The 15,902-nt window shown below is 42.8% G+C and overlaps 1 protein-coding gene across 1 annotated transcript in view; it reads left to right on the plus strand.

Annotated features, from left to right (window-relative positions):
- Nucleotides 1–15,902, plus strand: part of WIPF1 (WAS/WASL interacting protein family member 1) — a 55,777-nt gene that overhangs the window by 10,784 nt on the left and 29,091 nt on the right. The window contains exon 2 of the mRNA XM_036386963.1: nucleotides 10,100–10,211. The gene's annotated coding sequence lies outside the window, so the exon portion shown is untranslated. The remainder of the gene's footprint in view (nucleotides 1–10,099; nucleotides 10,212–15,902) is intronic.

Raw genomic sequence — 15,902 nt, forward strand, 5'->3', positions numbered from 1 at the left:
TTCTGCTCTTTTAGCAGCACTATTTCAGAAAGCCATGCTTCAAATTACACAGTCTGGGGTTTCTGTTGAGCATAGGTAGTGCCCTTGGAGCCATAAGCCATAAACTTAGCTGTGAATTTAATTTTTCAGTTCTCTACTATATACTTGACCTTTTGCTAGTGGGAAAGGAAAGAAGAAACAAAACACATGTAGAGGAGGATGCAGACAGATGATTGCATGTTCAGTTATAGTTGTGTATTGAACTTCTGCTAATGAGGGAGACCAGGTGCCAAGCTGTTTTGAGCCAGAATATCATACTACTGCCTCTGCTTAGCTCAGCCCTCCCATTTGGGCTATCCTGACTGTCAGTTCCCAAGTGTGTTATGGGAATTTGTGTCACAGGTCCAGCTCCTTGTATTTGTCTGGCTGTGGGAACAATAGGATATTCCCATACCCTTTTGAGGTAGAGGTTTGTCTTGTAAGTGCAGTCTGCTGATAACTGACTCAGTTTCAGCAGTTGATGAAACCAGGTTTTAATGAATGGCAATATAAAGTGTTTTATTTTTAAACCAGCAGTTTACTCTCTAAGCCAGGTGAGTTGTGGCTAAACATTGCTTTCTGTCAGATTAAGCATAGTCTGCATGCAGTGAGTTGGTAACCCCAGGTCTGCAAGACAAAATTTCCTGCTCAAAGTGGCATTGCACGACTTCCATGCTGAAAGCCATCATGAAGAAGTCAGATTGTCAGCAGGATTGAGGCTATTCCCTGCTTGGCTAATGAGTGATCCTTTGGGACCAGGGCCATGGGTGGGCCCAGTGGTGTGAGCAGTCTCACTTGGTCGTGTCCCATGTGGCTCCCCCTCACGTGTGAGATGTGGGATTTCACAACAGGGCTGAGTTCTTTTCACTGTCTAAGGAAACAGAGAGTGCTAGTCTCCAAGGCTGTTATCTGGATGCTTTTCATGGACTCTGCAATGCTCTGTCACTTTTTTAACTACTGCTCTCTGAAATCACAGTGGCAGACTCTCCTAATTCATAGTAATTACACTGATAATTAAATAATAATGTGATATGCAGTGTATATACATATTCATGTACTGATCCTCCCTTTTTCCTGCTCTATTTTTCTTGGCAGAATATGATTGTCAATAAATATCAATGCAACACAAAGACATTGTCTGATCTTGTGCATGACCTGATCTTGCTCACCTTACTTGGATGTAGTTCAAATCAATATGGGATTGCTGGTACTTGTAGCTGAGCAAAGGATAAAATCTCATCTGTTACACAGCAGAGAAGCTGATTCTATTTTATAATTACCCAGCAACTATGCATAGACTCCCATCTGTGGCTATATTTGGCATCCAGTTATTCCTGATGTGAAATATACCACCCATGGGAAGAATGCAAGAAATAGACTAAAGTTCCCAAAGGCTGGGACTTGCTTTCTCTTAAAAAAAAAAAAAAAAGTTAAGAGGATGTGAGCTTTGGCTCGAAGATTCAGAATGTAAAGGGGAAATAAGCTAAGCATCAGTAACAGCTTGAAATTGTATGGTTTGTGAAAAGATGAAAAATTGCTCTTATCAATGAATATTCTTTGTGTGGTTTTAAAATGTGTGATGTTCTGGTAGATCATGATTTCCAAGGTGTAGATTTGTCTAGCTGTATTTGCATGTACATATATGTATCTGTATATAAATATGTATACTGATGCTCGTGGGAAGTTTGAATATAAAATATTACTCAGATTCAAATGTGATCTTAAAACCAGTTGAGGTTTTCTACTGAAATAACTAAATATATAAAAATGTCATCAAATATTCAGCTGAATATTTGAAAACTTTCTGACTCATGTGAATAGCTGAAGACAAGTTGCTCAATAATAAATATATTTTAAGTTTCCCATCATAGCAATGCTTATCTACTGAGAAAAGGTACTTGAAGCCTAGGCATGCCATTGGAAAATATAGCAAACACTGCTCTAGAAAAACAGCTAGACCGATTTTTACTGGATAAAGAGTGTTGAAAATATCCTTTGGAAACATAGCATGGATTGTTTCTCTCTTGGTTGACCTGCTTGAGTAAGTCCATATTCTTTGATAGGGTCAAAGAGCTTGTGTACCAAGCTTATTGTATAAAAAAGCTACAAACTAAGAAATCAGGTTGTATGTGGAAATAATTATTGGAAGCCACAACCAGCACTCTTATTAAAACTTCCTTTTTGGTTCCTGAGAACATTCTAAGGCTATTAGAAATAATCTACAATGATATGAAGGGGCTTCCACACAAATAGAGTTCTCATTTTAGAAATATACCCAATTACATATACATGTACATCTATAAATAATACGTATGCACTGCAGAACATTTCTTGAGGAGTCTGTTAATGTCTATGTCAAAGGAGCAGGGAGGACAAATAACTTTGAGAGCAAGGTTTGTCAGTTCAGCAGTTTTTGCTCAAGAAATACATCGGCATTTCTAGGCAAAAGTAAGTGTTCTTATGAATGGCTTTCATTTATGTGGCTGAAAGGATAACCTGTGGCTAAACCCAGGAGTGATAGCTGATAATGTAATCTCATGCACATAGCTGTGTAAAGGGCTTTGAGTTAAGTTTGGGAGGGGGGGTTCACTGTTTTCAGACAGGACTGGAACAGTGTTAAAAACTCTTCATTTTCCACATAGATGTGACTAGAGAGTGGCAATCTGCCAGAACACTTTTGATCATCAGATTTTGCTCACACTCCAGATGAGGGACAAAGTAGATTCCCTGTTTTATCTGGTATGATTCCCCCACCCCCACCCCCCCAAAGAAATGTGTTAATATTTCATCATTTTGAAGAAATGTAGTGGGCAGCATTAAATATTTACGTCTCTCTGAAGTCACACAGATGCCACCAGGATCCCTAGCTCTACATCACACATGCTCTAATTCACCCCAAACACCCACTGTTTACTAATCTTCAGCCCCCGTCTGTGCCGATAATGAGAAAGAGGAAATGGAAACAGCAGGGATTATATGCTACTGAGAAGTCCCAGTTTCTGGTTGTAATTCTTTCAACAAACTCTTGCAGACTGTGCTCCTGCTTTGAAGTTTGAACACCTCTGTATTAGTGCTTGGCTCTGGTGATTTGGCTGACTGAGCTGGGCTTGGTTGGTTTATTTGTGGTTGCACGTTCACGGTTCCACACGATGGTTTACTCTTGCACTCGCCTGTGTTGTGCCTCCTCAAAGCTGGGGCAGTGCAGATTGATTTGCCTGAGCACTGAGATGTTAATTGCTCAAATTTGCTGGTGACAGGTTCCAGATAGAAAACAGTCCTCACCATATCCACTGTTCTGTCTGTGTGTGTAGTCATAGCCATATTGGTGAATTGGGTGATTTTCTGTATAGTGAATAAATAGGGCCTGTTTTTATAAGGCAGAAAGTATATGTTGGTCTTGAATGCTGGGTTTCAGCATGCTCTGTTAGTCTGGATCATCATGTCCAGTATACTCAGATGTGTGAGTAGTCCAAGTTTCTAATCTAAGCCAAAAACTTCAGAGCCCACGATTGCCTTCTTATCTCCATAGCACAGGAGAAGCAAATCATTTGTGTAAATAGCTTTACATCAGTTTCTCTTAACATCTTTCTGTGGCTTATCTGTCAGGCCACTGTGCAACTTCTTATTGCTGCTGGGGTGGTCCTTTATTTGTTTGATCTCGTGGCAAGTGAGGGGAAGTCAATTTATGGCTTTAAAAACAACTTGTGCCATCTGCAGGGTTACTAATATGTGTCTCCAGGAAACACCCAGGTGTTCATAAAGGAGAGCTTCATGTATGCTTTCCACTCAGAAGCTACAGAGATAGCTTAGTCTTGTGTATGTGTATATATGTATTTGTAAGGTGAGACATAGCACTAGTTGCGAGTGGTTGGCTTACACATAATGACTGCCAAAAATCCCTGTTGGAGCTTTGCTCCTCTGAAAGGTGGCAGCCAACATTCCTCATCTGTGACAAGGATGGAGTAATAAATGTTTTGTTTACAAGGGATGGAATTTATCTTCAGATAAATTTAGCTTCAGATCTTTCCCTTCTTGTGTTAGTGGTCCACAGTCAGAGTTGACAGATGCTCTGGTGAGTCGCTGAGTCAGTGGTGACTCAGCAAACCCCACTGTTCCAGAGCTCTGTGGACACGGTGGGTCCCCGGTGTCACACAGCTGCCTTTGCTGTCCCTGCAGTGCCTCTCCATGGCCCCACTGAAGGGCATGCAGCACTCTGAGCTTGGCTGGAGCAGCTCCCTGGGAGGCTGTTTGCTTTGGGCATGGATTAAAAGTGGCTGCGAGGCTGCTGCGAGTTACCTGCTGGGTGAGCAAATTCCTCCCCTCTCGAACAATCCCAAGTGTCTGGGGGGATATAAAAGTGTATTGACCCCACCAGCAGCTCCAAGCACAGCTCTGGCACAGTCCATTGTGTGTGACTAGATCCTCACAGAGAGGCTGACACATTAAAAGTGACTTTGTAAACGTAGCCCCTGCTTAAAATGGAGAGAAATAACCCATCTCTTGTCAGGGATCCAGGCTGTCTGAAAGCTCCTGGGGGAGCAGCTGGGTGAGGACAAAGAGGCAGTGTGCTGAGAGCAAGCATGGCCACTTCCTGAACTCTTCAACTTCCCCTCAGTGCCTCTGGAGCTCGGGGTCTGGAGTGTCATGTCTCTGCACGCTTACCAAGGGGAAGATGCTTAAGCTGCATGAGGCTCACAGTGCTCTCAAGTGTCTTCCAGTGTAAATAATACCTTGGCCATTTGGCCCAAAACCTTCAGTGGGGGCAGAGCAGGTGCATCTGCAGACATGTGTTTGCACATGCTTTCCTACTACAGCTGCAGAAGCTCAGAGGTGCAGAAGGGTGTGTGTGAGAGAGTTGTCTCATGCAAAAGCATCCATTTTATGGGCTGGTTTGTTGGGGGTTTTTCAGTCATGTACATATTTCATTTTGCATGGGTGTCCGATGTGTGTTTACACATAAAATGCTTGTGTCTTTTATTAGCTGAGGGTAATTTGTTTAAGACTTAGCTGCTGCTCTGTAAATCCTGTTGTGCTGCCCCTTTGCTGGAGGTCACTACTCTCACATCTTTGTGGATTGTCAAAACCATTGTTACTCCATTGCCAATTATTTTAACCCACTGATATAAATTACTGGAGCTAGTTTGGCTCATTTGATAGTAATGAACTAGTGAGAGGTGGTAAGAAGCCCTGAGGCAGCAGATGGAAATGTAATCCCTGGCTGGTGGTCACCAGGAGGCTGCTCACAACATTGATGTCTTCATCTGGCACAGTTTAATTATAAAGATGACATTTTAGTGGAAATGAGTTAATTTATGTAGAAATTGCATAGAATTCATCTACCCATGGGCAAAGAAGCAGCTCCGATTGGTTTGCTCTGGGTCTCTCACTGTAGCCATGGTTTTGTGTGACAGCCTGGGTAGTGGCACAGCCAGCTTCCTACTAGCACTTGGCTGGTTTTGCCTGGAAGTGAGAAAAGGGGGGAAAGAAATCTTGTGAGCTCTTGACCAGCAGGTCAGCTCCTCAGTGTGGTCCAGGGCACAGGCTGTGGAACCACTGTGCCACCACACTTGAGGCAGCTGTGCGGTGCAGTGGGAGAACTGAATGGTGGATGCAGGACAGCCATGACTGCGTGTTGCTGCCAAAAGATTTGCATCCCAAATTTGCAGCATCACTGTCTCTTCACTTTCTTCCTACCTTCAAGGTTTTCACATTCACACTTAGGTACAGCTAAAGTAAATCTGTGTCCCAGCAAAGATCCTTGCAGTCAGTCTGTAAGGGAACCCCCTGTGGGTCTGTAACCCACTGCTTTCACACAGGCCTTGCCAGGCTGATCAGTCCCCCTGGCATTGTCTGTTATTTCAGCTTGCACTAAATAAAGGAATGCCACGTTTATCTTCACCCCTCCATTAGCTTCATTGACAAGTGTTTAGTGTTTTCCACAAGGAGCATCTTCCAGCAGAGCAGTATCTCCTTGCTGACTCTGATGTGACCATTCTGCCTCTACTGTGACCTGGTAATCTTCAAACTTTACCTCCAGACTGTAGGTGGTGCACCTGGTGGTGCACTTAGGGTTAGATTGCCTTTCCAAAATTTATGTGTCTTTAAAAATAAAATTCTGATAAAGCACCACCTATTGACTAGTCCTGTAAACATAGTACTCCAATACAGTACTTTACTGTCCTTCCTTTTGTGACATATGTTCAGACCTATTTGCCCAGTGCTAAGATAACAATATGTGGATGCACACTGATACAACTGAGAAAACCCCTACTCTTCTAAAGACATAAACTACTTTTCATAGGACTCAAACTTCTGTTTACTGTATTCAAATGAAAGTATTTCTGAAAATTGCTGATGACTGCATCTGTTTGAATTCATCAATTCACTACCACTCTGAACATTTGATAAACAAATGCCCTTGAACTGAAATTTCCCACGCCTGCAGTGTAATTACATTCTCCACTACTGCATTTGTTTCCCCTTTAAAAGCAGGGGGGGAGGCACACTAAGTATACTGTGGCAGAATCGCATTCAGCATTTGGTATTAATATACAGTACAAAAAGGTCCATTGAATCATGGAGTGACTCAGAAGGCAGTAGAGGAGGGCTTTTTGGCTATGCAGAAATGTCAGTGGTTCAGCATTAGATCAGAAATTTCTTTACATGTTGTGAGGGACAGTTAGTAGTTTCATCTGATGTTAAAATGTGAGCACAGCGGGTCTAGCAAGGTGCGGTGAGGAAGTGTGTGTCACATGCTGCTCACAGGAAACGAGCCTGGAGCTGCTGGGGAAGTTCAGAACTGGGTGACCTCCAACAGATTCAAATAGCACAGGTTAGTGCTCTTAAAACATCTCTTTAGCTGTCCTGCCGGGGCTCTGCGGATGTATTTTCTCTGATTTTTGGCAGCAGTGGGTGAGGAGTGCTCTGTACTGCAGTTGTGCTAGCAGGCAGTAAGCAGTGTGGGATTTCAGAGCAGAACTCTACAGCGCAGAAATAGGAAGCTCATCTGTGGGTTAGCTTGGTTTGTGCAAAGCTTGGAGCCTGCCTTGCAGTACAACAGCAGTGGGGCCTGAGTCATATTAGAAGTGTGGATGAAATCTTCTCCATCTTGTTAAGACTTTCATAAAATAAGTTAAAGGTCTGGATTTTTAATAGACGTGTTTAGTGTTAATAAATAGCAGAAAGCACTTTTCCAAGTAGAGGTTAAAATCATTGACTATAGTGAAAACTTCTTTTAGTTTGTTTAGGCTGTACCAAGTATGTAGCTCTTCTCTTTGATTTTACTGGCACAGTTTCTTGTTAAGGTGTTCTTTCATTCCTGGTGATTTCTGTTGAGAAATTGCATCATGACTTTTCTGTGCTGGAGAGTTTCAACTTGGGAACACATTGCATCAGGAATTAAATTAACCTGAGTTGGTGCTGGAGAATTTGGGAGCTCTCAGGGGGAGACTCTTTAATGGGATGTATGTTTTGTACTCTAGCACAAATACAGATTTGTTACTTTTAAATTACTGGGCAATTGTGATTAATTACAAATCTTAAATGCAAAGTTGGAGTGAAAGTCACAAAGAAAACAACCTTCAGGATGATAAAATGTATAATACAGTAGTAAGTGCACAGAATCTGAACTAAAAGGAAATCCCATGTGGTGCTGGGAGAGCATGGGGAAGAGGAGGTGACAGCTGCACACACAGCCAGCTCCAGCAATGTGGCTGGAGGCCAAGCTGCTCACTCTGCACCTTGGGTCACAGCTTGAGAGGCAGAGGGACTTGGACAGGGGTGGGGTCAGCAATCTCACACGAAGAGCAGCTGCTGGGGATGACAGTGCTGTTACAAGGCCATGCCAGGCATTAAAATCAGAGATCTGAGCGTTGGGCAGGAAGTCCTAAAGCTGCCCATGGTTCTTCCCAAATATTTAAAAAAATGTTTTTCTGGTCATGTAGAAAATCAGACTGAGTTTCACAGTTCTCTCACCCTGCTCATACCACCTGGAGCATTCATCCTGATGTCAGTGCAGAAACCCCTGTGTAAGATGAAGGCAGTAGCTCAGGCCAGGCCAGGCTGCTCCAGCACGTGGAGCTGGATGCTGCACCTGGCCCTGCTGCAGGGCATGGAGGGTCTTGGCAAGCTGGGAATAGCAGGGCCCTGTTCCTGGGCAGTTAAACAGCTCTGGGGCTCAGCCTTGCAGAGCTTTGCTCTCGTATTTCAGGCTTTGGGGCTTTATATGCAGAGAAGGCTTTGGCCTTAGCTGGGCTCCTCTGCTTCTGTAAAACCAGCAAGTTTTCAGGGAGCCAAAGTTCTGCCCCAAATCAGCCTTTCTGATGTATTAGGGTTTATAGTCTTCACTGGAGCACTGTTGAAGTAGGAATGCGATTTAAAAGCAATTTAGTAAAATCCCACTGCAGACATTTTCATTTCAGCCTAATCCTGTCTTACAGTGACTCATCTCAGATAGATTAGGAGTTGTTTTAAGCTAAATGTAATGGCTTGTAAATAAGATATTTGAGCTTCCATGCAGTGGCTTGTGCCAGGTATTTGAAATGGAATTAAAAAATAAACTGATGCACATTCCTAAATAAATAAACCCTAACACTTCTACTCTGCTACCAGGAGTGAACATAGTTGGATAACAGGATTGAAAGAGCAGGAGAGTTGTTCAAGAGGGGGGATTTCTGAATGGGCCTTTTCCAGCAGCTTGTATTATGAAATCCAGGGAAAGAATGTTTCTTCCTCTAACAAATTAAAAAGGAAATCTCCAAAAAGAGGAAAGGGAATAAAAAGTACAGACTAAACAAAATGAATTAAAATTGCATTGGAATGAGAGAGAAGGAAACCAAAAAGAACATGATAAAAAATGGAACCAGATGGGTACAAATTCTGTGCTTAGGAAGCAGAGGCTACTCTTCAGCTGCACTTCAGAAGTTCAGAGACTGTATACATGTGTCTGTGCATTTATTATGTATGGAAGAAAAATTCATTTTTCTGTGTATTTTTTTTTAGTTGTTTGTTTTTTTCTTCCCTTCAGCAATGCTAATATAGAAGTTTATTGATTTGAGGGAGCTTCAAATTTAGATTAAAGCCTCATTAAAGAATCGTTAATTCTGCAAATAAATAGAATAAACCACTCAATGTCACCTTAATCACTGGCTGGTTTTACTCCCCAAAAACTACGTGGCTGTGTTGCACTGTTGAACTTGTATCCACTGTGCACTTGGATCCATAGCACAGGGTTATTCTACTCTTGCAAGGGAAAAAGTAGGAGTTAAGATGTGCAACATCAGCTACTTCAGACAAGACCTGCATAGGCCAGCTTCAGAAAGTTTGCAGCAGAATCCCCTTGTGGGTTTCATTTTGCCACGTAGTGTATGCCAGGGTTGCATGGCTGTGAGGGACTGGGCTCTTGAGACTGATTTCTAAATAGAAGTAAATCTGTAAAATGCTGAAAGGCTACTGTTCTTACATTTTATTTTAAAATGACTGATTTTTGAAGATTTTACTGTGTTGTTTCTATTACTGAATACATAAAATGGTCAAGTGTATTTTTTATGGGGGTGTTATTTGCAGCACATCTGTCACATCTTCCAGGCTGTTGCCTCTCCTTTTCTTCCCCCCACACATTTGTTTCAGCTTTTGCACGTGTTTTTTTCTAGCCTAAACTACAGAAACCTCCTAATTACAAAGCTAGTTGTTGAACCATGTCTCTTACTAGGAGCAGCTGTTGTAGTGGATAACTCCATTAGTCTTACCATCCCATCCATGGCTTTTTATGCCTTTCTGTTTTCCTTCCATGGTTTGTAATGGCTTTTACTATGTATGCAATGCTGAAGTTAGAAGAATGATCTTAAATTTGTTTGAGAATAAACTGGGTCCTCTGGCCTCAGTGAGCAATAAGGAGAACCCAGCCAGTGTGTTTCCCTGTTCTGATTCCTCTTTAGAAGGAGGGGGCTCTTCTTCATAGTATGCTTCTACTTTCTCATGCAGAATTCCTACTTATTCAAGGAAATACATAATGGACACATGCTCAGGCTCTGTGATCCCCAACAGTTCACAATTAATAGTTCTTTTCCTTTCTTCCTTGCAGGATTGTGCAACTTGGGAAATGTTATTGCCATTTAACTAACTTCAGAAAGTGTATTCTGGACTGAATTGACCAGACCTCCCATTCTATGCAAGCATCTCCTGCTGGTGACCAGGTACAGAGCCTGTGGGGTTTGCACTGAGGGCTGGGAGTGGGTGGCAGTCATGGTGTGAGCAGCAGCACGGGAAGCTCCTCTGCTGGGTGTCATTCCTGGCCTGTAAGAGTTGGAAGCTACAGAGCTATCTCGTGTCTTAGGTTGCAGTGTGACAGTACGGGAGTCATTCTTCTCCAGGGCAGCATTAATGCTCTGATGTGCCACACCTTTCCTAATGTCAGATTTAGGTGCCTTAGGTCACATCAGATTTTATGCCAAATCCATACGCTTTTAACATGTGAAGTGAGTTATCTTCTGTTTGTTTTTGTGGGTTTTTTTCCATTCCAGTAGTACAAGGCAAACAGTGAAGGGGTTTAAGGCTTAGCAGCTAGGTCAGGAGAACTAAGGTATGAATTACCAGGCACAATGAATCTGTAGCTGTCATGAATTAGAGCAGATGGCATTACACTTGAAAACTGCACAGTGAAGCCTGCAACGTTTACAGTTTGGTGCTAATGAACAAGTACAGTATGAAAAGGTTCACTGAAACACATGGTTAGTAAGAAAGAACAGTGTGTTTACTTTTAAAAAAATCTTAGTTTAATTAATTTTTAATTTAATTTTTGGTTTAATTTTCTTCTCATTGCAGCAGAGGGTCCATCAGAAAGCATGGGCTGTAGATAGGCTGCAGTGTACTGATCTGGAGCTGGTGCAGTCCAACAGATCAAGTATTTCCCATCTCAAATGCTCTGTGTTGTAAACCCCAACTGTGGCTTCCTTATGGTTACTGGGCCATAAGGAAGCCACAGTTGGGGTTTACAACACAGAGCATTTGTGCGACCCTCCCAGCATCAGAAACTGATGCTGGGAGGGTCGCAGAGTGGTTTGGGATTTTGGTTCTCTGTAGACATGAGCACAAAACTATTCAGGGTTTCTTCTAGATAAGTCTGTAGCTGGTCCGAGTGGGTTGATGCTTTGGTGTAGTTTCAGCACTGCACTTGCTTTGGAAACCACAGTCTGGATAAATCTGTGTGCTAGGCTTGGGAGATGTGAGAGGGAAGAGCTAGCCCCAGGAACAGACAAATGTCTCACTTCATCTGGGGATCCACAGCTCTTACCAGGCATTGGACTGCTGCTGGATGAGGGTTGGTGCAAAGACTATTGTTTGGAGGATTATTCCACAGGACTGAAAAAGATGGTACCACTGTGTGGTCAGTGGTCAAACCTCCCTGTTTGGGTAGGAGGGGATGGGCTGTTCAAAGAAGGGAGACAAGCAGGGTAAGGAAGATAGGAGTATTTATAAACTGGCATTTAAAACCTCACAATGCAATACTGAGATAAAGATGATACATTGTCACTCTCAGCCATTTCACACATGATATGGGATTATGGAAGGTCCCAGAAACAGCAGAAATAATGACAGCACAAATACCACCTGTGAGGAAAGACTGAAGGAAATATGATTGCTTAGCCTAAAGAGGAGAAGTTCAAAGAGACATGTTTTCAAATAGACCAGTTTTCAAATAACCATGAAGAAGAAAGGAATGAACTCTTTCATGCATCTCTTGTAAATAGTGTGAAAAATAGTAAATTAAATCACAGCAAACAGAGGTCTAAATAAAGTACTGGGAAAAGCTTCATTGGCTGATAGGATAACAAGATAGATGACAGGGATATTGCAGACTTTCCATCAGTGGAGATTTTTAGAGAAAAAGAGTTGAATACTGCCAGGAATGATATAATCTATGGTGACTCAGGGGAAGGAAGGGTAGATGCCATCTTCCAGCCCTGCTGTCTGTTGTTCTGTATTTCAGTCTCCTTGTTGACAGTGACTATGAGATTTTCTGGTTATTGATGAAAGCTAAATAGTTATTTTAAAGGAATAAACATTTCCATATGGATGGTACAGTGTATTTCATATTCCACTTTTCAGGGAGGGAAAGGAAAATGCTGTTTCTGAGTTTCCTGATGATCTTTCTCTTGGAAGTAAACAGATACAATTTGAATGCATTATACTCTGCACTGTGGGAAGGTATTGAATTATTGTTAGTAGCTGGCAGGGTAATGACCAGGTCTGCTCCTGGCCTAAGAGGGGGACCTGGAAAGGCAGGCCCTGCTGCTTTCTCAGGTGAACAGAAAACTGCTCATTTACATCACAGATCTCAGAAGTCTGGTACTAATGGCAAACTTCAAATTCATGCTGGCTGCACTAGGCTGTGTTGAGCAGCACTCCCTAATAGCAAGTTTTGGTGGATCAGTGCTCACCTGAACAAGTGTTTGGCTGCAGAGTTGAGGCTTTGTTCACGCAGCAGCCCTGGTGCTGCTGTACCCTCTCTGTGCAGAAGCAGGGCTTTTTCTCTGGGTGGTGCTGCCTGGACTGGCTCTCCCTGTGACCCAGCCTCTTGTGAGCCTGCCTGCTCACAAGGGCCTTAGCACATGTGGAAGAAAACAATGATCCCTGCACCATCATTTTTTCAGGACTGCCAGTCATCAGGACTGCAATTTAAAAGAGAAAGTAGACTTCATGAGAATAATAATGTCTTAGGACCTCATAAAACCAATGCAAATCTTCCTTTCAACTGTGAGTTTAATCCAGATACTACAGCTCTCTGAGTTTAGAAAAAAAATTGCTTTTTATTTGGAAGCTTGTGGCCTCAGATTTGAAGTAGCTCTTAACTCTCCATCTAATTACAAATTCTGGTTTTTAAAGCAAAGATGTTAGTAGTTACAGGCCAGTCTGCCATGTGCTAAATTTAGCTTTCAAATTTACTTAAAATAAAGTTTGGTTTTACCCCTGCAAGCTAACCAAATCATTCAGCCAGTTTGATCAGGGTTTAGGCCATATTTACAGGATTCAGCAGATGTGATGATAACTTTAGCTGGGGCTCAGCAACTGTGACAGCCACTCTCATTACAGATAAGGGGAAATGGGTTGCCACCCTCCAGTACTTGCTGTTTCAGGGCACCTGCACTGAGCACTAAAGCCTGCAGGTACCAGGTTTTTTTCTCTTCTAAACTGCTGGTAGACTGGCACTAGCAAGGACAAATTACAGCTGTTCTTTGGAGTAAGAGCATTTGTTGAATGTTCTGAAGAGGAAATGCAAGTGCTGATTGATTGTATGTGGCTGCTTTTGGTTTTGTGGGTATGTTTTCATGGCACTGCTATGTCCTACATACCTTTTTTTTAGCTTGAACTACACTAAATTACTACTTTCATGCAATAAACCTGCATTTGGAATACCAGCAGGAGCTCAGCTAGACCTGCTATCTTGGGCAGAGGCCAATAACCTCCAAATCTGGCTGTTCCCTGGGTCCCAGTGAGTTCCTGTGCCACCTGTGAGGTGCCACCTGTGTGGCAGGCTGCCTCAGAGGTGCCAGCACCTCATGGTGCCATGCTGGCTGGGCACCACTCCAAAACACTGGCAAGAGCCAGGAGGCACTGCTGACCTGGAGCAGGGGATGAGGCACCCTGTCTCTCCTCAGGCAATGCTTGTGGCTCCTGCTGAGTTCAGGCAAGATGTGCATTTGTCCCTCTTGGCATATTCACCTTCCTGGCACCTCTGCCTGGGCCTGAGCTGTGCAGTCAGCAGCTGTGGCCTCACATGGGCTGTCACTACACTGGCCTGAGCCCCCTGGTAAACCCATGGCCTCCAGGGCAGGCCCCCACATGGCACACTGCCTTTGGCTACTCTTGCTTCATGGAAATGTTTTGTTGTTGAAGGTCATATAAAACAGAGATATAAGTATTTAAAATAAAATACAGATAACTGAGTGGAACCTCTTGGCTTTTACTCACCATGACTTGGGAAACACTCTCTTTTGACATGTGTTGACTGAACCAGCTTCCTAAGTATCAAGTGGAGGGGTGCTGTGTGTTTCCAGCCCAGGGAGCTGCAGCAGGCAAGGCAGCTGTGCTGTTTTCCCTCTCAGGAAGGCAGTTCAGGACATGCCTTTGTCTTTGTGTAGGGGGAGATTGGCTAGTTTGTGTCCTGAGCTGTGACTTTGCCCTGACTATTTTTTTGGCAGAATCCATTAATAATCATTCTTTCCAGCTTCTCCTCTTTGCTTACTAGCTAAGTACTTGCCATGTGCAGCTGTAAAAAGTTGTTTCCAAAGAGAAATAAACTGGAGCAAAAACTTCTGTAATTGGAGATGGGGGAGGAAAGCAGATGGGCGTTTTCAATTTGTTGTCCTTGGATGCTTTTTGTTTCACTTGTGCCACGCTTTAAACCAGAGCCCTTTACAGGACTGTGTGCCCTCCTGCTTCTGCAATCTGTGTCCTCCCAGTCCTAGCTGGAGCAGCACCAATTGCCTGTGTCCCTTGCAGGACCAGGGATAAGGGGGGCAGTCAGCATCAGTCAGAGAGCCCTGTGCTTCATCAGCAGTGCCATGATGTCAGTACATCAAGATAGAAGTCTCTTCAGGTCTCAGACTTTGACAAGACATAAAAATAGTTTCCCTCTCTCTGTTTTTTTGGTTTTTTTTTAACCCAAACCCCACATTATTAAACACATACAAATTGAAGTGCCTCTCCAGGTAGATCAGGGAATTTAAATTCCTGCGTTGTCTTTTATGTAACATTAGAATTGCTTTGAGATTGAAGGAACCACGGACTGATGAAAAACAGAACTGGTACCTTGCCATCTATTAGATAATTGCCAAAACAAGTAGAGAAGCCTATTTCATAAATGAATCTTCAGAAGCTATCTTTACTTACAGGGCTTCCAACTGAACAATGAAACCTTAGATTAGTCACAGACAACTGTGTGCCCTCACTGTAGGTGTTTAAATTGGCATCACCTGCTGCAGATGTGTGCTGTGTACTCAGATGCATACATGCAAATTTCATGGTCCCAGTATCATTCAGTATTCAGCTAAAGGCCCAGGTGTCTAATCTGAAACCTCCAATTCAATGTTATCTCACCTATATTTCATGAACATATATATTATATAAATATCAAGTCCTGCTACAAAAGCAGATGGAAGGATTTATGTAAAAATGGCTTTACAAAGCTATTGTGAGTAAAATTTTTATTGTAGCTCTGTTCTAGTAAATGAAACAAAGTGTAATTGTGGTTGGTCAATACTTTGATCTCAGCTTATAATGATATAAATATGAAGAATATTAGTATTGCCTGGATTTTGTTCTTTGCATTTTGGCAGCTTATTTATGAAATAATTGAAATGTCTCTTAGCTGTATCTCTCTTTTCCAAGTGACTTTTGACATTTTTTTCTTGCCAAAAGGCAGCATTGGAAATACTTAACAGAAAAATTCATCCTCATATTACTCAGGATGTTTTCCAGATTGGACCAAGTGGAAATTGCTGGTGATAGGAACAGCACATGAGTATTGCTGGTGATTGCACACATGCAACTTCTGATGCTGAAGGCTGAGGTCTCTCCTATAACCTGTGGAGAGATGTTCAGTGTGCTGTGGGTTAGATTTTGACTGCTCTGCAAATAGACAAACTAAATCCAAACAGAGGAGAGAGAATTTCAGATTTGTCCTTCCACTGCTTCAGCTGCAGATGGGAATCTGAGTGAGCAGGCACCAGGGATCAGACTCCTTGCCTGGGGATATCTCTGAACACCAGTCCACAGGTTCCAAAAGCCCCTGGGCTGGAGATGACCTTGTGCAGGGCACTCTGCAGGCCACCAATTCATTTTGGAGCTGCCCTTCCCTAGGAGTGAGTCTAGAGCAGGAGATCCTC

This window comes from Molothrus ater, chromosome 7 (genome assembly GCF_012460135.2).
Source record: "Molothrus ater isolate BHLD 08-10-18 breed brown headed cowbird chromosome 7, BPBGC_Mater_1.1, whole genome shotgun sequence".
NCBI classification, from domain to species: domain Eukaryota; kingdom Metazoa; phylum Chordata; class Aves; order Passeriformes; family Icteridae; genus Molothrus; species Molothrus ater.